Source organism: Accipiter gentilis, chromosome 8, assembly GCF_929443795.1.
Source record: "Accipiter gentilis chromosome 8, bAccGen1.1, whole genome shotgun sequence".
NCBI lineage: Eukaryota > Metazoa > Chordata > Aves > Accipitriformes > Accipitridae > Astur > Astur gentilis.
Window position 1 is genome coordinate 18,957,512 of NC_064887.1, and position 20,995 is coordinate 18,978,506.

The 20,995-nt window shown below is 41.9% G+C and overlaps 1 protein-coding gene across 9 annotated transcripts in view; it reads right to left on the reverse strand.

Moving 5' to 3' along the window:
* ZNF644 (zinc finger protein 644) overlaps positions 1-20,995 on the reverse strand; it is an 84,496-nt gene that overhangs the window by 49,201 nt on the left and 14,300 nt on the right. For 5 of the 9 annotated variants that reach the window (XM_049808324.1, XM_049808313.1, XM_049808315.1 and 2 more), the window contains exon 1: positions 6,102-6,150. The exons of 1 other annotated variant lie outside the window; for it this stretch is intronic. The gene's annotated coding sequence lies outside the window, so the exon portion shown is untranslated. Of the gene's footprint in view, positions 1-5,429; positions 5,539-5,815; positions 5,941-6,101; positions 6,151-20,995 lie in introns of those variants that run through there. 3 more of the 9 variants (XM_049808314.1, XM_049808317.1, XM_049808321.1) reach the window with 3 other exon arrangements.

Sequence of the window (20,995 nt, forward strand, 5' to 3'; positions counted from 1 at the left end):
TAATAACCTACAGCCACTGTTTTGGTGGTTGGCAGCCTTATTTTAGGATATAAATTCTATAAAGTTCCTGCCTCTTCTGAATGAAAAGGATAAAATTCAGAAAATTAAGTTAATATTAGAGTTTATGAAACTCTACAGCCACAAAACCGCTCCACATGCCTACATCTGAAGATGAAGAAAGATATCAGCAACAAACATTACAAACACTAAGGGCTTTTAGTCAAGAATTGTATCACATAGATATTGCTCCTAGGAGAGCTGAGTGGCATCAGAAGCAAACAGCAGAAATATTCAGAGGACAGCCACTCAAGAAGTAAAAAACTGAGTTTAAAAAAAAAAAAAGCAACCTACCAACTAGAACTCTCTCTGAAAAGCAGCAAACCAAAACAAAAAAACAAAGCAACCAAACAACAACAACAACAAAATCAAACCCATAACCACCACCCATCACCTCACTGACTGCAGCCGGACAAGAAATAGATACCTACCATGTCCTACCAGCAGCAGCAAGGAGCAGCTTCAGAGCTGCCATGCTTTAGCAGCAGACATAAGTAACAGTTTTCCAAAAGCAGTCCCCTGACCTCCTGTTGCATGCCTTTTCTACAAAGAAATCTTGGGTGGAAAACCCATCCCTATCCCAATCGTAGAGCCACACTGGGAAAGTAGATAGGATAAAGCACAACTCATGCTATCAATGCACCAAATTATTATTCTGTGAAGAGGCAAGCAGGAGGAATTCATTACTACTTTTCAACATTGCAATGATTACATTTGTTAAGGAATTCCTTCTTTCTTTTACTCAAACTAAAAAAGGACACATCAGGCAAAAGCCTGTAAATAAAGGTAAATTATACAAGACATATACCTTGCACCTTGTTTTGCTTGAGTTCTATCACTTTGTTGTGGAAAGTATTTTTACAAGGGAGTGCTAACAGTTGGCCCAGAAAACAGGAAAGTTACAATGATCTCAATCCCTGTCTTCAGCCATAATTGGACAAATCAGTAAGGCACCTGTAATTCCTTCCATCCTGCTTCCCAAGATGCATCCTCTCCCCAACTCCAGCTGCTTTCTTAAGACTACAACATTATCAGATACTCATTTAAGGCAAGAAAAAAATATCATCTTTCAAATACTCACAAAATAATGTCCCTTTGTAAAAAAAAAAAAAAAAATCTAATTGCAAATATCTCAGACTGCAAATTCTGTATTTTTTATTTTCACTCAAAGAATACGACTGTATTCAAAAGAGTCTCCAAAATTCCAAAGCTTTTAGAAGTATGGTAAGTATCTAACTTGCAATGTTAAGCATACTGGAAATAGTTACTACACACTAACAACAGGCCTGAAATATTCCAAAGCCCTGCAATCTGACCTTTATTCTGATTTGAGCACGAACTTCGCATCCTCTGGATTAAGTCTCAAGAAATACTGAATTACTAAATATCCCATAATCCCTCAACTAGTCGATTATATGTAAGATTAAGCACTCAGTATCAATCAATAAATGTCAACTAGAGATTTACCATTTCCAGTAGCTAGATTTAGTCACATCTGAAACCAGCAGTTCCCATACCAAGAGTATCACAATTACATCTGCTGGAAATCTCTGTATTACCAAGTTTGCTCAGCAATACTAAGTCAGTTAATATTTAGTGTAACCAAAATGAAAAAATGCATACTCACTGTTAAGCCACTGTCTTCCCCTCCTTTAACCTCATTGGCAATGTAAGGGCACTGCTGCAACATTTTATCAATGTAACAGCTGCTGTGTAACAGTTGAACTGTGACAGAAATGCAGCACAACTGGATACTCATTTTTATTGGGATTATTTTATTCCCTTACTTTTAAATTTAAAAATGCTTCAGCAAAGCAAGACCACTTACAAGTAAATATCACAGAATTCTGGGTAGACTTTGTACCAAGATGAAATACTCATTACGTGACACTGCATCGCATACTAGGTAACATGACTAACCCTGTGACTATCATGCTCTTTTCAATTTTTTGAAAAAACACACATTTATGCACTCATTACATGGTCTTTCTTGACAGACAGCTGTTATTTCAGCATCAAATTACATCCCACAGAATTACTGTACTGTAGAGATGCACTGTATTTGTGTCCATTTTTATGTAACCGGGGGAGTCAGTGACCATTTCCCACCCTTGCTTATTGAAGAGAAACTTTTCTACAGTTCTGTGAACAATGTGGGCATTACTTTGCTACCATCACTGCTTGTGTGAACTATAGTTCCTATTAACTGACACAAGTTTTGATTTAAGGGACACAAGGTATACAGGCATGAAAGTGGGATTATTTTTTTTTAGTTAAGCATGAAAAGGATATACTTTCATGATACTATGAACTACATGAAATCCTTTAACTCAGATAGCCCAGCAGTACTTTTATGTGTATCAGCCAGAATGACCAACATTCAGAATTTCCTTGGGTAACTTTCACAATTTCCTTGGGTAACTTAAGCTCTTTTTCCAGTAGCTATATGAAGTTTGCATCTACATTGGAAAAAAAAAAAAAGCAGCAAGGAAAAATGTTAATTGTCAAAAATCAGCTTATATTTGGAGTGCGCAAGAAGATGAATGAACATATTTTTAGAGAAGACAGATTTGTTTTGGTTTATTTCACCAGGGACTTCTTTACACTGAAGTTGGGTAGACACTATTTTCACCTGAAGGAATTGGGCTTTGGAGGCTATGCCAACTTAAACTAGTCTCAAAGTCAATCTAAGTGAGTGCAACATTGTTCAGATATAACCTAATTTTATCAAATGCTTTTCCTCCCAACCTCTGAATACATAAAACAATATAGTGACAATCCAGAGCACAGAGGGAACTAATTCAATTTGGCTTAAAATAACTGTAACATTAGAGTAGTGCATTTGGTATTAAAATAATAGAGGGAATAAAAGAAGTATCTTCAGGCAGTTCTCTAACAGACCCATTACTTGAACTTTGTTGAAGACAAAGTTGTTTGAAAATGTAAAAACAGGAGGAAAGCGAGTTATCGACTAGCCAAACAAACACAGCCAATCAGCAACTGTTCAAAGACCTTTAATTCAAATCAACTTCAGGTGAAACTGCACAGCAAGTGACACAACTATTTGTATTTCTTTCCAGTTTTAAGTTCTCAGATCTTTTGCAAGCTGGTAAAAAGTCTGAAAGTGTTTAATAACTGCATGCGAGCACATGTGTGTTTTATTAGTACAGAGAATTTTATTCCCTTTTCAGTTCCGTTTTCTCCAGGAACTGCTTCAAAAGGCTTGAATCAAAAAAAAAGTATACATGCTAGTAGGTTCCACTAATACTTGGAAGTATAAGCACAAACTATTCCACAAGAAATTTCACTGACAACCCTTGAATTCAGTGTCCATATTGAAATTCAGCCTACACTGTTATTTTAAAGTGGAAATCATTGCCACCATTGTTTAACATCCTGTTTATTCAATTTCTGATGCTCCTATTTCAATCAATTGTTGCTGTACTAATTAACCTCACAAGGATGCTCTAAGTGATCAGTGCCTTTTCCTCCTACTAGCCAGGTTACCTGTTGAGATTTCAAGACAGTAGTATTCTCTTTTAGCATTTACTCAAGAACTTTCATACACATTTTCCTAAGCATATTCCTTGTAGTGCTACTCAGTATAAACCAGATGCTGGACTTCATGAAACTCAAAAAAAAAAAAAAAAGTCAGAGTAGCACACCTTTGCTCTGATTTTGTTACAAGAATATTTGCCAAGGATTTTTTTTTTTTAATATAAAAAAATACCATACAGGTTAGAGAAAACAAAGGAAAAAACATATCTGTAAAAAGTTTTTTTTTTCCTCTGCAAAACTCCTGTTCCTTGGGTAGATTTTTTTTATTAAAAAAATTCAATCTGAATGAATACTAGATGTCAGAAGTAACTATTTTAAGACAATATTTTGAAGATTAATTTCAATTCTTGTTGTAATTTTTGTATAACTGCACCACATCCCTCTGCAGTTACATTAGACAGGTTTGCAACATCAGCTTTGATTATAAGTCAGCGTAATAGGATTGTCACACTGCACTGCTCCTCCATGCACTGCACTTAAACTCCCCTCCAATAAGAAAACTGCTGCATTTTCTCTGCATCTAAGTGACCCACTAAAACCTTCTCCAGATCTATTCTGCATTGTCTAATCAGTTCATTTTTTCTGGCCTCAAATCACCTGCCATGCACAAGTCAAGTAGTGAAGAAATCTATGCAGAAGAATCACATTAAGTTACCCAAACTCTGAAGCACTCGACTCTCAACTGTGGAGAATCTTCTCTTTAGAGATTTATTTTATAATTTGAATGAAAAATTATTTTGCAACTTGTATTAAAAAAAATCATATTACACAAACTAATCAGAAAAAGGTATAATTCTATGGTGGAATTCCAGAGATGCTTATCAGCCTTTTAAGAGTGTTTGTCCCACGTGTTAATTCATTAATCTACACAACATGAAATGGCTTCTTACTCTAAAATCTGGTGCACATTCATTCCCCATATGTGTCTGAAAGCGAAGTTCCATGACACAATCTTCATAATTAAATTATGTCCTGGGGGGGGGGGGGATCAGAATATCACTGCGAATGAGATGTTGCTTAAAGGGCCAGAGTTGTACAACACTGATGGAAACCTATTTTGATATACCATGCTTGTTTTTCATTACCACCGTGACTTGTCAGTTTATAGCCCGCACTACCCCAACAGAGGTATTTTCAGTAGCCTAAAGGTTACACACAAGCGACGAGAAGAACGAAAACTTCCTAGATTTCAGATAAATTACATTGGTCGAGACGATGCTCATCACTGCAGCCTGATGCAACACAAACTTTGTCAGAGAAACCGCCAGACCCTGAAGCAGCTGGGAGCCCGAACACACGACTTAGCGATACGTTAACTTTTCCTTTTTCCTGCTCTTCCTTCGCTGCTGTAAACCACCTCGGCTCCGGGAGCCCCGCGCACTGCAGACACCGGCGCTGCCCCCGGTACGTAGGGCACGCCGGCCAGGAACTTGCCAGCCCTTTGTAACAACGCCGTGCGTTTCAGAGCCGCCCTGCTTTACGCCAGGAAGGAAGGGAACGAAGGGGAGGGAGGGGGGGAGGGGGTCGCACGTTACCCCCGCCCCAGTACAGCAGCAGGCAGCCTTCCGCGAGCTGACCGTGAGCCCGGGTGGACGGCCTGCGTGGCGACCCGCACTAGCGAAGCGAGCGGCAGCGAAGCGGCGAGAAACAGAGCGCAGGGCCGCCCCGCAGGACCCGCCGCCCCGCCTCGGCACGCCGGGGCTAGGCGGCGGGAGGGGACCGACGCCTGCCGGAGCCCCCCAGGGTGACCCCGGCCACCCCCGAGCGACGGCATCCTCCTGCCCCGGCCGCGGCGGCGCCGCGCGGGGCGTTACCTGGCTCCCCGCGGCCCCGCGCTGCTGGCGGCCCGGCCCCGGGCGGCTCTCCCTGCGCCCTAGGCCCCGCGGCGGCGGCGGCGGCGGCACCGGGCTGCCCAGCTCCTCCGCGCCTGGCAATGGCGGCGGCCCCGCTCCCCCCCTCCCAGCTCCGCGCTCACTGGCTGCGCCGCTTCATGTGACCGAACAAAACCCTCCTCGGCACAGCCCTTTGTGTCCGGCCCGGCCGGGGCACCGGGGAGGCCGCTCGCCGGCTCGGGGAGGGGGCGAGGGGCGACGGCGGGGACGGCGGGAGGCGACGAGGAGGGCCGGGGCGGGGAGCGCCTCGCCCGCCCGCCCTCTCTCCGCCGCGCCGCCACCGCTGCCGCCTCGGCCCGGCCACTTACCGCGGCGCGGGCGGCTGCGGCCGAGTCGCGGTGCCGCACCAGGTCGGAGGCGGCCGCCATGTTCCCCGATGCGGCAGGATGGAGGCAGAGCCGCCCTCCCCGCCAACCGCCGCTAGGGCGGCCGGCTCGCCGCGCCCGCGCCCGCCTCAGCCCGCGCCGCCCCCGCCCCACGCGGCGCCGCGCGGAGCAGCGCGCGCGCCCCCTCCCCTCCCCTCCTGGCTGCTGGCGGGGGGGCGGGGGGAGGGCATTAAAAAAAAAAAAAAAAAATGCATAACGGGAAACTCACGGGCTCGCCGGGGTGTGCGTCACGCCGGGGTTACGTACCGCGCGCGGCGTCATGACGTCACCGCGCAAGCTTGCCGGCCCCGCGCGGCTCCGCGCGCGCGCGCGCACAGCCCCCCCACGCACACGCGTCCCGGGGGGGCGGAGCGCGCATGCGTGCGGCCTCGGCGCGTCGGCGCTCCCCAGCCCCCTCCCGCAGCGAGCCGCTCGGCGGCGGCGGCCCGCCCCGCTTCCCGCCGGTGGCCTGCGTACGACCGTTACCGCCGGGCGCGGGTCCCCTTACGGCGGGCAGTAGCCGCGGCCCCGCAGGCCGGCCCCCAGCGGGTCGCTGCCGGCCGGGCTCTGAGGGCAAGGAGGAAATGCCTTCCGCAAGGCGGGAGGACGATTTCCTGAAGACCTTCCTTCAGAAGGCAGACTGCCAGCGAGGCTGCCGGCCGCCCGGCGCGGCCTCCCCTCACCTGCGCCGAGCCGCGCAGCGTGCTCGGGAGCGGGAACGTCGGAGTGCCAGTTGCTTGGCGGTGCCTTTCCCGCAGAAAGTGGAAAACTAGGTCAAGTGCTTCGGGAGCTGTACAAAGGCGCTCGCCGTGCCAGTGCGAAAGGCAGGCTCCTGCGAGGAGCCGCGGCTGGCGAACGATGTGAGAGGGGAACAGGAAACCTGAGAGCAGAGGAGCGGCGAGAGGAGACGGCCCGGGGATTGTCAGTCGGTTCGGGGAGGCGGGAAGCTATGAGGGGACACCAAGAAGGTAGAAGCATTGGGTGCCATTTGTTTTTTTTCAGATCACTGCTTCTGGTGGCAAACCCCGATTCAAAAGGGCAGGGACTCAGAGGAGAATAGTAAACGTGTAAAGTAGAGACTGCTTTGATAAATTACGTTTTTTTTCTTCAGATTTGCTAGGTCCAGAGGATTTCACACTAGAGTGAGAAGTCGACTAAGGCAACGTTACAGGTGTGAGCAGTTGTCACTGAGAGCTCACGAAGACAACTGAGATTTCAGGAGAGAGGAAAAGGAAAAACACAGCACGTATAATTCAGAAGGGGGGAATAGGTAGAGCCAGGAACTGTCAATCATTCCAGCCTCTATTCCCAGAAAAGTACTGAAGCAAATAATCACACATCTTTAAGTACATGGTGCCTAATGAAGTGATAAGTTACAGCCAACATAGATTTGTCAAGAAAATCTTATCAAGCCAAACTCATCCCATGCTGTGACAGTATAACGGGCCTTGGATGGGAGTAGTGGTAGATCTGTTGTGGCTTAAGTAAGGCTTTTGACACCATCTCGGAGAACTCTTAATTGAGCAAGTAAAAGACATATCATAATGAAATGACTCTGCAGTGGTGCAAAATTACATCAGCAATGCTTTGCTGTGACACACAGCAAATATGGTTCCTTGGAGGTGGGTATGTCCTGAGTTTGGAACCAAATCTAATTATGTGAATGACAGTTTACATTGATTGAATTTGCCAACAATGCCAAACTGGCAGAGCTGGGAGCGTGTTGCAGGACCAGAAAAGAATTCAAAATGTTCTTGACAAACTGGTTGCAGAAATAGGACGCAGTTGAATAAATACAAATGCCAACTTCAACATTTAAGCAGGAAAATAACAATTGCAAGACTGGGAACAGACAAACACCGGGCCTTCAGAAAAGGGGTGGGAGATCAGAGTACATCACAAACTGAACATGCGTCAACAATGTCACACTGCTGTGAAAAAACCTGCGGTACAGAGAGATGTGTAAACAGAACTGTCATATCTAGGACATACGAAGAAATTCTCATATTTAATACTGGCAAAGCCTCAGCTGTAATACTGTGTTCAGATTTGAGCTCTGCATTTCAAGAAAAATTTCCTTCAAAAAAGTCCAGTAGAAGCGAGTACAAGGAAGGGAAAAAACCCCCAAAATTTTTAAAAGACATGACCCTAATTGAAAATAGGAATGCTTGAGATTTTTTTAGTCTAGAGAAGAAAAGACTATGGGGAGAAAAATACATTGTTCACTAAATCCATTGCAGACAGAGCAAAAACTTAACACTTTCAAACTGCACTGAAAGAAATTTAGGTTAGACATTGGGAAAAGTTTTGCTATGATATGGATAAATAAAACTGGCATTTATTCACTGGAGGGTTCTGGAAACACCATTAACTTTTTTAAAAAGACTAAATTAAATATCTGTAAAAAAAGATCAGACTCTGCTGTGAAGTAATGGAGGCAGATGAGGCAATCATTGTTCCCAGCATCATTTTCTATAACTACAGTTACTATCCAGATATCTGTTTTGATCCTGTATTTTTCTGATAGAAATTAATCCCAGAGACACTTAAACATTTAGTGTGTTGGTGTGATCTTATGCACAGGTGTAGATATCCCCTTTGGGAGTCTTTGTCATGTTACATTCTGTATAGCTGTGTGGCAACACGTCACGTGCTCAGCTAATTTGCTACTTTATAGACTTTGTATATCACTATAAATTACACATTTAAAAATAACATGTTTGTTAGTGTTCATGTAACTTGTATGAATCAAGGTTTTTGCTTTTCTTTGTTTTTTTCATGGTACCAGAGATTAATTTTCCCCAGAATCCACTAAATTTTTGGGTTTCTCTGGAGCTTGCCAGTTAGGACAAGGCAGTGCGAATACTTTATATTATGGGACTGAGACCCACGAAACTCATCTCATTAGAGATGACTAAAAGGCCATTAAATAGGCCAATTTTTAATCTCCACTGAGTTAGACGGAATTCAAACTGATAGCCCACAGGCAAAAGGCTATGAATTTCATTAACAGTACCCTAAAGCACTCAGTCCCCTAATAAGTGCTAATGTTATTCTTCTGAGAATTATGCTTGTTTTCTGAAAAGATACATTTATATAATCAAGTTCTGATATTTTGGAGCATGTGTGGACAGTTTTCCACTGCTCTTAAACACAAGAAACATGATAATCTCATGCAATCCACAGATTTCTTCTAAGATTCTTGGTCATATGTGCTCCATGCTAACCAAAATACAAACAATAAAGACATGAAAAAGCAAATAGTAATACTACTCCTATGCTTCTTGCTGACTATCATATATTTTATTGTACCCAATTATTTTAAGGTAATCACTCTTACTTACATATATTTTGTCCCCTAGCAGATAATTTTTAAGCAACAGCAAATCTTGTTTCAATTCCACAATTAATAGTTGAAGGAAAACACCAAATTTTGTAAAAGCACTAACTTGTAGAAGATGCAGTGTTTTAACTATGTTTCACATCAATCTGTGAACAAGTAAAATGGTTAGCATAAGGAAATCTGCACTTTAGTTCTAATGCTGCCAAATCTCACAATTTTATTAAGAGTTTAAAGATATCTAGCATTTTGTTTAATCCCTCAACCTACTACTTGAGCTAAAAGGCCCAATTCCATAAGCAGTAGTGGACTCTTTAAAAAATGCTTATGATCCACACAATCGGTGGATCCAAAGAAAAATCCACATTTGGCATGAATTCATGGAGCACATAACTGCAACATTTCATCAAAATGGCAATGTGGTAAAAGATTATGTCCAGTGGTGTCAGAACTATTGTTTTGACTTCTAATTCCACCAGCTCTGCCGCTTATGCTGATAATATGTGAAAAGTAGTAGACAATCTTAAAGGTTGCATGTTGGATAAAGAAGACTTGAGAAATATACACAAAATGATGCAAAATTGGGATTGCATGTGTGCATGAAATAGAAATTTTAAGACCAGCCTCCAGTGAGGCTCTCTAAGGTCAGTGAAAGAACATGTGCGGCCAGTAAAGGACCATACGATACGATTCTTGAAAATTAAGCCCAATATTGCACAGCTGGTTTTTCTGTTTCCAGGAGTTCTGGCTGTGTCCTGTATTATTTCTCCACCAATGCAGACAAGGCCTAATAATGGTTAAAGCAGCATTTGAAAACCTCTTGAGAGGAGGTTGCTACCTAGTTCCTCCTGGTCTTCAACATGGTTATAAAAAGCTTAAACCAAGGCAGGCTCTTTCATGTTAGCAGCAAAAATATGATTAACTGAAACCAATTTAGAAATGGTTTCTTGATATAAACATTTTTGTAGCTGAAGCTGCAGAGGGAGAGTTGGAGCAGGTCTAAGCTGAAGCATTTTGAATGAAAGAAGATTGCAAATGCCTCCTTGTAACACACACAGCAAAATCCCAAATGCCTGGAGGGAAAAACTTTTTAATGATAATTTCTTACATTTATATAGCACCTTTTATTCCCTAGGACCCCAAGCACTTCATTAACTCTATGCAAAAAGCTTCACCATGGAAATAGAGCCACTATATGCATCATTCTTTGAAAATTTCATTTTCACTTGACACATTTCTTTCAATAACAAAATATTCTGCTTATCCTGTATATAGCAACCAAAACAACAACAGATAAAAGATTAAATTATACAGTTTTGAGTTGTAGAACAATTTAAGCCTGTATGATTTTCAAAATAGCAATGTACTCATGTAATGGATACATTTATTTATTCCAACCATTTCCCCTCGCCATTTACTACTTTGATCTCATCTTTATACCGTAGCCTTTGGTAAAAAATTTTGTCTTCCGTAACATTTTCAAAATTGAAATGATCCTTGATGTCTGAATTTCAGACAAAAATGGGTTTTATAGGAAAAAGTAGCATCTTTTATTAAATCCACTACTATAGTTTGAAAAAGTTGAGCAGTTTTTGAGTACCCAGGACATAATGCTTTTTTTTTTTTCAGCTAAGATGGTTGTTCTAATAAAATATCTTACCTTTACCTATAACGTTTGTCTTGTCTTTGCTCTTAGACCCTCATAACTACCAAAACAAGGCCCCAGAAACATGATGTGAAAGATATCCGTGTGTTATTGCTCAACTTGCCACAGAGTTTTTCTTTTCACCCTACAGAGATGTTTCTGGTTTCTTGGCCTTTCTTACAAAGATACAGTACTCATTTCACCAATACCAACAAATTTAGGAACTCAATGTACTGGTTGTTTCAACAAACAGTAATTAACATCATTCCCATTGCAATTTTAGAAGAACTAATAACAGAATGAATTAGAGCAGTTTGATTTATTTCAACGTTGTAAAAACCAAAAGAGGAAAAATTACTTTTCTTAACTTTTTTGTTGTTGTTTGAGCTGTTGGTTCATGTTTTGTTGGCTTGCTTGTGTCACAGCCTCTTTTGAAATACAGTTGTCAATGTTAATTAGAGGATTGTCTAGTCTTGTCTATTTTTCAGAACAAAAAATGTATTTTATTTATAATATAAATTTAGTCTCTGCTATAAATCAAGATATGCTAGTCATCTTTGTCAGTATCAATTAAACTTTTGGAATTACCAGTAAAACGGTAAGAATGTATAGGTAAAATTAAAACCATCAGCCATTAAAACCTATGGCTCTCTTAACAGTGATCCCAAGGTAAGGTTAGTCCCGAAATAAAATATTTTGCAACAGAAGGGTATTTAGAAACTCTGCCTAGGGAAATACTACTGCTTGCCACTGTGAACTGCCTTTAGAACTGTAGTACTGTTGTAAAGTGTTTTAAATCTGCCAGCTAGGAAAATATTTCCCACATTACATAATAAAGGTAACTGGCACTCTCTTTCCCCGTTGCGAGGCTTCTGTCCGTAGGCACCAGTGTGAAAACACCGTGCCTGTTGCTTAGACCTGCTCCCCTTGGCTAGGCCGGTGCTAGCAATTACAAAACAGCTTTTGTCAGGAGGGCAGCAGCTCTGTACCCAGCGTCCCACAGTTGTCTCCTGTTTTCAGTCTCACCACTAAGGAGTGTTATTGTCATCTGCTGCTGATCAGAGAGGAGCAGCTGCTGGGGCTGCACTGTCTGCCTGGCACACGAGGCTCCATTCTTAGCTGCTCCTCAGGTACCACCATAATAAACAATACCAATTAACAAATCCTGGATTAAATATCAATAGTCATTAATTAACCTTGGTCTTTATCCTTACTTTCTTTTATCTTGCGTTATTCTAATTCATCCCACATTACAAAGATGATAGTTAAGCCTACATCTTTGTTCCCTTTAGGAGGATCTGACATCTCTCATGTCTGAACTTACTGAGCTCAAGTCTGGCAGAATTCAAAGCTCACAAGAAAGCAGATTACTGTAGGAAAATAACACCATATATTATAGCACTGACCTTCTTAAAAACAACAATGTATTGCCTTGGAGGGTTGCCATTTGCATCACACACAGGAAGTATTAATATATGAAAATATGCTATCAGCAACAGAACCATAACAAATTTCTTCCGGAGTCTGTTGATGAATTATAATTCAGTGCGAGAGGAAGAAAGCTGTGGCAATAAACTGGCCTTCAATAGATGATGGAAAGGATCTAGATATAATAGATATAAATTATCAGAGCTCTGCTTAACCCTGTCTGATGATTCAGTTCACATTATAGTGCAAAAATGTCACACAGAGAAAAGACAGAGATAGTCATTTCAAGTTCCCTGTTTCAGGTGTCAAACTGGTAACCTTAACGTATCCCTGTAGAGGACAGGGCTTAAAAAAGTCCAGCTCCTACCACTACTGACCACATGCCTGACCTTTGCCGTGACTGTCCTATCCTATCCTTCCTGATGAGAAGGAAATCACACTAGACCTGTAGCGTGCCACATTCTGGTCTCCTTCTAGTGTCACACCCCACTTCTCCCTACGCCCACCTGTGTGGCTAGTAGTATTAGGGTCACACCCATGCCTACAGCATATATTACAGACCTGAGCAATGTTCATGTGGGGAATTAGTGGCCATAATCCTTTAATGCACACTCCATCTCCAAATTTTTGACTTCTACATGTCCCAGTGAGGGACACAGGTAGCACAACATGGGGAAAGTCACCTTCCTCAGCTCAATACCATTTCAACACCCTCGCAAAAAGGAAAAAGTTTTGGTGGCCAACCCCCACCATTTCTGTACTTCAAAGTCATCTGGCCAGATGGAGGTGTCAGGACAAAGGTCCAAGTGAAGACATGTTCACCAAAAACCTTTGTGTTTATAAGCAAGTGCCATATGTTTTAGCAGCACTTGAAAAATGAACAGCATCTCTCAGTTGCCAGTGTCATCGCTAGTGTATTAGTTTAACTACATACCAGGCAGGATTTCAGACCGCCTTCTTTTCCCCACAACTTCCTACTGTTCTGCCTGGTAGGCAATTGCTACGTCAGCAATTGTGATTTTATTAAGTTTGATGGACATACACCCTCTTGTCCTTATGCTTGACACAAACAATTATGTAAGTCTTTATTATATTTATTATTATTGCTGCAGCACTCCTGTGCTGCAGGACAGTGCAGCAGGCAGTTCAGGCCAGCGAGGGCTATGAGGAACAGTGACAGACCATCCTTTCAGGAGTTTCAAGTTTGTTTGTAAAGTACCAGAGGTTTGTGTATGGGAAGACATAATCATATTTAAAGAAGTAGTAAAGAAAGCAAAAAAGCACTTTGTTACTATTAATGGGGAAGTACTGAGGAGCTTATTTTGTGTTTAGGTAAGATCATAGCAGCAGAAAGTCTATTTGATATGCCGTACCTTCTGTTTGTTTCTTAATTGTAAGGAGTTTGGTTTTGATCAAGACAATTAATTATGCATATAGCTGAGTTATCCAACATCAGAGATAAAGCTTAAAAAAACCTACAAAAGCCTTTTTAGAGTATATTGTACTGTATAGATAAGTATGTATCTTCAGGGCATGAAAACAGACATCTTCGTAATTGAATCCTGAAAAGGAGGGGGAAGAGAACTATACTGTGATAGTTTTACGCAGTCTCAGAGTTCATATGCAATTTTGAAAAATTCTTTATCAGATTCTGTGGCTGTACAGAATCAGTATATGGCATGGTAGGTTGACAAAAATGAAAAGAGCAAGGTACAACCCAGGATTATTATGATGCAAGTTTTGTTACCCAGTAACTTTTTCCTTTCCAACGTCCCTGCTGGTCCCTCTCTATGCCAACAGAGGAGAAGCATCTCCTAACGCCTCAGCTGGGCCACATTCATTACCACTCATCTGCCAAAAAGTATCTTCACTACAGTGATCAGAGCTGTATTAAAACTTTTGCTTCTTTCTTGTTCATCCAGTATTTCTAGATCACATCCTGCCTAAACTCTCAGATGAATTATTTTGAACAGCAGTTCATTTGCCATTATCCCATTCAGGAAATACTGTCTTAGGTTTGGGATTTGCAGGCAGATCTTGTATTATAATACTACTGCTTTTAGTGTGAAGCTCATAGGAACATAAAATGTCTCATTATAAGCTCAGTGAAACAGCTGCAAAGACTTTAATGAGCTTTCAACCAGGCTCAAAGAAAGAAAATTCTAGCACCAATTTTCCTACTAATAGAAATCCACATATTTAAAATAACTGTAAAATAGTTATTTCAGTATCCTGGAATGCATGCTGCGTAGAGGTTTCTCAGACAAAAGAAAGAAGGAAGAAACTTAGAAGAACAGTCATGTTCACTTTTAAAATTTGTCCCAATTTCACATCCCTTGGCTCTGGTTTCCAACAATGTGTTCATAGGTCAGTGTGTGGAAATGGACTCAGGTGAGGCTTTGGAAATGTATTTTTAGTTAGACCATGCAGATAATTCATAGAGTAAAAATGGGGTATCTGTAAAAGCAGAAATAGTCAGCAGAGTAGTTTCATTTTGGGAATTTCAGCAAAAGAAGCTATGTCTGAATAGTCTCAGGAAGCATTCAAATCTATTTACTAGTGTATCAGATGTGTCCCTAATTCCATCCCAAGCATATTAAAATTAAAATAAGGTGTGAATTGTCATTCAAATATACCTCTGGCTTTGAGTTACCATGTTTATATTCTGTTTTAAAACAGTAGAACAGTTTTTACTTACTCTGCACAAAAGAGAACCCTGATTTTGAATCTTAACAGGAGCCAGATAATGGTGGTTTAATATTTCATATAGATGTCTTCATCAGCAAGTCATTCAACCCAATCAATGTAAGACTGAGAGTACTTTTAAAAGTATCCCATTTACAAATAAGCAACAACCATGTTTTTGTCACATTTTATCAATTATGCTTTCTAAAAGAGGAAGGTTTCATCACATTTGTGATAGTACATTAGGAAGCACAGCTTTTCACAATGACTGTTAAAATGGCACATGCTGGGAAAAACAGTGCTTATTAGAATTAATTTAAGACAATGGATACTCACTAAGCATGAATTGTATACAGTCACTTCTATCATTAATGTGTTATAGTTTATCTCATCCTTTAAAAAGAAAACAATTATACATTGAGAATTCTTTTTTTTCTCACAGAATTTAAATCCTAGGCCCAAGGAAGGAGAGCAGTGGCTTAAGGCATGCAGCACTCCTGTGCTGCAGCAGGACAGTGCAGCAGGCAGCTCAGGCCAGCAAGGGCTATGAGGAACAGTGACAGCCTGTCTTTTCAGGAGTTTCAAGTAATAGGCTGTGGAAAATTAATGATGCCTGACTGTCAAAGCTTGTGTTGATCAAACAGCTCTCCCGCACGCTGAGAGCAGAGAGGCTGAAAATGCCATCTGAGAGGACATACTGCTTTTGCTATGTAGGACCCACCAACAGGAGATCATAGTGCTCCACAGTAGTTCAGGGGGCTGATACCTGATGTTAGCAAGAGGGCAGGGCTGGAAATCATGCTGAACATTCAGGACATGGAGCCGCCATTTCTAACCCCAGGCATATGCTAACCTTGGCCCTTCTATAGTCCTCCTGCTGAAAAGGGTCACTGTAAAGTACAGCTTGAGGGGAACAGTTAGTGTAAGAGCCCTTGAATGCAGAGATGCTGGGAATCAAGGTACCTGCACAGGCGCTGCCCCTACATGCTGTGTTAGGTCTCGAGGTCTCTTAGGCACATCTGCATGGCACAGCAAATGAGGCACATCTATCTCACAACATCAGCAGAATACCACAAGGCCTTTCTAGTACTCGTGATATCAGCACATCTGTGCCACATACCTGCAACCTAAACCCCTTACTTTTATGTAAAAAGCCTACTGATCACCACCCTTCTGATCTTGCTGCAGCAGCCTGTTGATCCCCTCCCTGGGATAGCCAGCGCCTCTGTGAACTCTCAGTCCATTCTGAGATGACCCACTCAGGCCTTCACTTCAGAAACAGACTCTGTAGCGCTCTCCTTTTGCTTTGCAGACAATATGGAGAAGGGGGTCATTCTTCCTTCTGGGAAGGAAGGTGGCTGATCCTCCTCTGGGTTAACAGAAGCAAGAAAGGCTTGGCTTGTAGCTGGGGCCTCCCAAGCGTGGAGGAAGACTGTGAGAAGGCCAAAGTGCTTGCAGATGGCAGCTGAGGGCCAGGTGGAGGGGCCTGGCCTGGAGAGGCAATGAGGGCACATCACTGTAAACCAGAAGGCCACAAGGCCAGATGGTGCTGAACAGGTCTGGGCAGGTACAGCACACGTACATGTGCAGAGCCGAAGTGTGAGGGCCAAGCCATATGGCTCTGTTGGACAGGTACGGGGGTGCTCCAGGGAAAGGCACTGAGGAGTGGGTATGGTCCAGACTGTATGTGTGGGGAAAACAGAGAAGGTTTTTGAGGAATCCCCCTGCAGCATCCTAGCTGGAGCACTCCCAGGGAGCCCCAGAGGGCACACAATGCTCAGGCAATAGAGCCTTAATGGTAGCACAGGAGCACTTCTACTGGACAGAAGGACAAAGCTAGCTGGCCCCCCTACATTTGGCAGTTCTTTTGTTCTGAGAGGCATGAGGATATTTTACTTGCAGGGAGGCTGACTGAACAAATCTCATTTACCAGGAGGAGCAGGAAAATTAAATGGCTTGGAGAGTTCCCCACTGCTTATTTGGAAATGCCATATGACTGATTACCTGTGCACCTAAAAGGAAAAATAACCTAATATAAAATGTAGTATGTATCAATGTCAACTGCAATGCATCCTAACCATGGGATCCTCTCTCCCAAAGGTTATACGATTTTAAAAAATATGCCTTTGAGGCAGTGAATGAAAAAAAATCTCATGTCCAGTGTTTCATTTAATTTAGAAATTACAATTTTCTTTTTTCTTTATGCTGGGCTGGGTTTGAAAACTATGGAAATAGGAACTATCATGAAAGACCTTGTAGAAGAACCCAAAATTTCTCATTTTTTATTTTACTTCAATGGAACTGTAAGTGTAAGAGGGCTGGCTTGGTCCAGATTTGATCATTCTCTTCTAGAGCCTGGGAGACTTGCAGAAGGAGAGTCTGTGCTTTACATTCTGCTTTATGGGAATATTATTTCAATTTTTATTCTACTACTATTTAAAAGCACTCACTAGAAGTTCCTGCAGCTGTTTGGTCACATAATAACAGACAGACTCTAATTTCTCATGCATGGCACTCAGCATGGTGTATCAGAAAAAAGGCCCCAAACCTGCTCCTGCATTCTAATAAGTGTGTGTGTCACTTTGTAGGAGATCAGAATCCTGTCCAAATTCTGCAAAGTCTAATAGAACAACAGTTGCCAAATGACAAAACCTATCAGAAGAAACAGAGTAAAAAGGCACATCCTTGTTTCTGATCTTCACAGCTTCAGTACTGGCAAGAGAAATGTCAAGGATTCAAAAATAAAGCCAGTTAACCACTGTAACAGCTATTAAATATAAACAAGGACATAAAAATAGAGATGTTGGAAGCCAGGATATGAACATTTGAAACAGTAGCTATGTATACAATTACAGTTTTGTTAATATCGTCTGCTCCTGGGGCTGTGCAGCTCCACTGGCTGCAGCTGTGCTGGGAACACAGGCATAGACCTCTGGGGCCTATAGCATCTAACTAGCAATGGGGAATCCCAAAAAGAAAATGGTTATGCAGTCATGCTGTCATGTGGTGGGAGAAGAAAAGGGACTGCAGAGACATGCAGCTTCTTCCCCTTTACTGTCATGCAGGACACACATTACACAAGGAAGCAGCAAGAGTACCTTCACTGTCCTCCCCAAAACCTCTCCTCATCTTAGTGAAAGCAAGCAAGCTAAATTCATGACAGCAGCTAGTTGTTTTAAAGGCTCTGCCACTGTGGCAATAAGACAAGGTGCACCGGCATCCTAAACCAGTTAAAATCACTTGGAAGATAATATAAAAGTAAGAACTTAATGGGCATTAGTTAGTGTGTTAAAAATATCACCATTTTTCTTGCATAGACACAGCTATTGAATAAATGCACTGCTTAGCATTGATCATCCACATGACATGGTAAATGAAGATGGTATATTCCTAAGTAAGAATTATGGTCTTGTCTGTACACAAAAACTGCATCCATTTAATTTAGTCAGTAAAGAAATGGATGCAGCACAGCCAACATGTAGACAAAACGCAGGGGGTAAAATGACATTGTATGCATCTGTTCAAGACTTACAATTTTAGCAGTCTTGTTTTCTGCAGGTACAATGCTGGCATTTTTTGTCTGAGCACGACATATAATGATCAAGATTCTGGATGTGAGGAAGAAGAGGAACAAGACTGTGATCCACAACCTGCTGGAGTCCACACTGGTCTTTCAGGGAGCTGCTAAAAGAAGCTGAACAGGATTGTTTATCTGCAGAACTGCAGTGAACTGCTATCCGAGATGCGGCCATTACTGGACTATTCCCGATGCTTCAGTTATACAAAAGAAATACACTAAAATAATTAATTGATGTAATTAAACTACTGTGGTGTTGAACATATATTGCACTTGAACATAATGAATGTTGACAATTCATTATTTCAGGTTTTATGACAATACCTCTGTGATAAATATTTCTACAAATTCTAAAAGTCAGATATAGGAAGGAGAAGTCTGCACACTATAAACTGCCACAAACCTGAAGACTTGTCAAAATAAAATGAGCTATAAAAACAATAATATTCAGGCAACGTCACTCTCATTAAACACCTAATGATGCCACAGGCATATTAGCAGGGAAATGCTCATGAGGCTCATGAGGAATTAGGAAAAAAAAAATAAATAGAAACCCTGCCCCTAAAACCGCTTGCCAAGCTGTTTGTACATTCTGCCGCAGGCAGTTTCTTGAAAAAGATGGAGATGTGAATGGAGACAGTCAGTGACTATTAGATGCTGATGATGGTGAGGGCAAGCAGAAGAACTGATGCTAGAGATTAAGGGCTGCATTTTGCTTTCAGTTATGTCTCGCCTGTCTCAACATTTCATAGTATTTAAATGAATCTGTTACATAAGACATTTCTCCTGTCTACGCCGCTCAGCAGCCATATTCTCCTTTCTGGTATGGATCGTCTTGGGAAACTTGCCAAGCTGTGACAGAGCAGTGAATAAAAGGAAACCATGCTCATAAGCTGGGGGTGGGGAGAGCTGCAGGTGAACAGATACAATGCAGCAACATACATACAGACTCCCGTCTCAAAAAATTCAGGGTTTAAGTGAAATGGGGCCCACAGTACTTCTTTAAAAAAGTGCATAGGGCTGCTAGAGACCCCAAACCATCTCACTGATTAGCTCCAGTGCGGGTGTGAACACAGTGCAGTAGAATTGCTAAACACTACACTGGCTGCTGCTTTAGCAGATTGATAGAACAAAAAAGTATTTCCTCCTAAGATGCTAGAAAAGGCCCATCAGTTTTGGAGCCCATTCCTGCCAGATTCTGAACACCTCCTTTACACTTAGGAAGGATCTGGACCTTTTAATTAAAGACAGAGGAAAATGAGGGTGGACCCAGCCTCTTGTAGGAGTAAGCTATTACCTGCTTGTCAGGACCTGCCCAAAAAGTCTGGCATTTTCTATAGAATTCAGTGAATGCACTCGTTGTTAATATTCATTACTTCATTTATTAATAGCCAAGCTCTCAGGTAGTTGTTGGCTTTTCATCTCTAGACCTCAAAGTACTTTACAAAGATGATCATTATCAACAGAGGAACACAAGACATCTACATTTGTGCTTTGGCACGTAAAGAGCATCTCAGTTCACCTGCAAAGTAGATTTGCCAGTTGAGCTTTACTCTGGCCATCTGCCCTGGAAACAATCTCCAAATCTTAAATGACTGGGAGCAGGGGGAGGGATTTTCAGCTGAAGTTCAGTAACACAAACATCTACAGGGATGAGGCAATCCTGTAGAATGCTGCCCCAGCTGTAAAATGTGGAGGTCAAGGGGACTCGGAGCTTGAAGTCTATGACACTGGAGCAACCTCCAGGCATCTCCAGTCAGACCAGGATTCATTGCTACAAGGTACTGCTGTGGATTATGGCACTGAGTACTTTTAATTGCTTCATCCCCAAAGACAAGATTTACTGTCCTTTCACCATCTTCAGTTGTTATAGTAAAAGACAGGTGAAGAAATGCGCTTGAGCTGATAAATTTTTTGGCAGTTTTGCACTGCACACAGACTAGGATTTTTCATCTTAATGACCTGCAGCTGAAACAGATGTTTTGCTTTAGTGTTTTAAAGCACTTCACAAAACTTAACATTAATTTATTCTTTCACAGTGCAGGAAAAAAAAAAAAAAGATGTTTGATATCGTTACTCACATAAGAGAACAATGTGAAAAATGGAAACAGATGTTTCTCATTTAAGCATGAATAATAAGGAAGTGAAAGAAAAAAGATGATGTAGTAGTAGTGATTAAGAGAAATATGATGGCTTGGTTAAGTCAAGACAATTTCTTATGGATCTCCAGTCAGTCCTGAAAGATCCTGCTAACAACTTAGTCCCTTATTCAGCAAGCATGTGGAAGTGCTTAACCCCAGCTGTGGAGGTTGTCTCACATTCTTCATTTATAATATTTTTAAAAGCTGTATGGTCAAATGAATACTTTACAGTTAGGAGTTGAGGGATCACCAACATTGTTCCTGTAGACAGTAAAGCACTGACTGTTTTCACAAACTACAGACATCT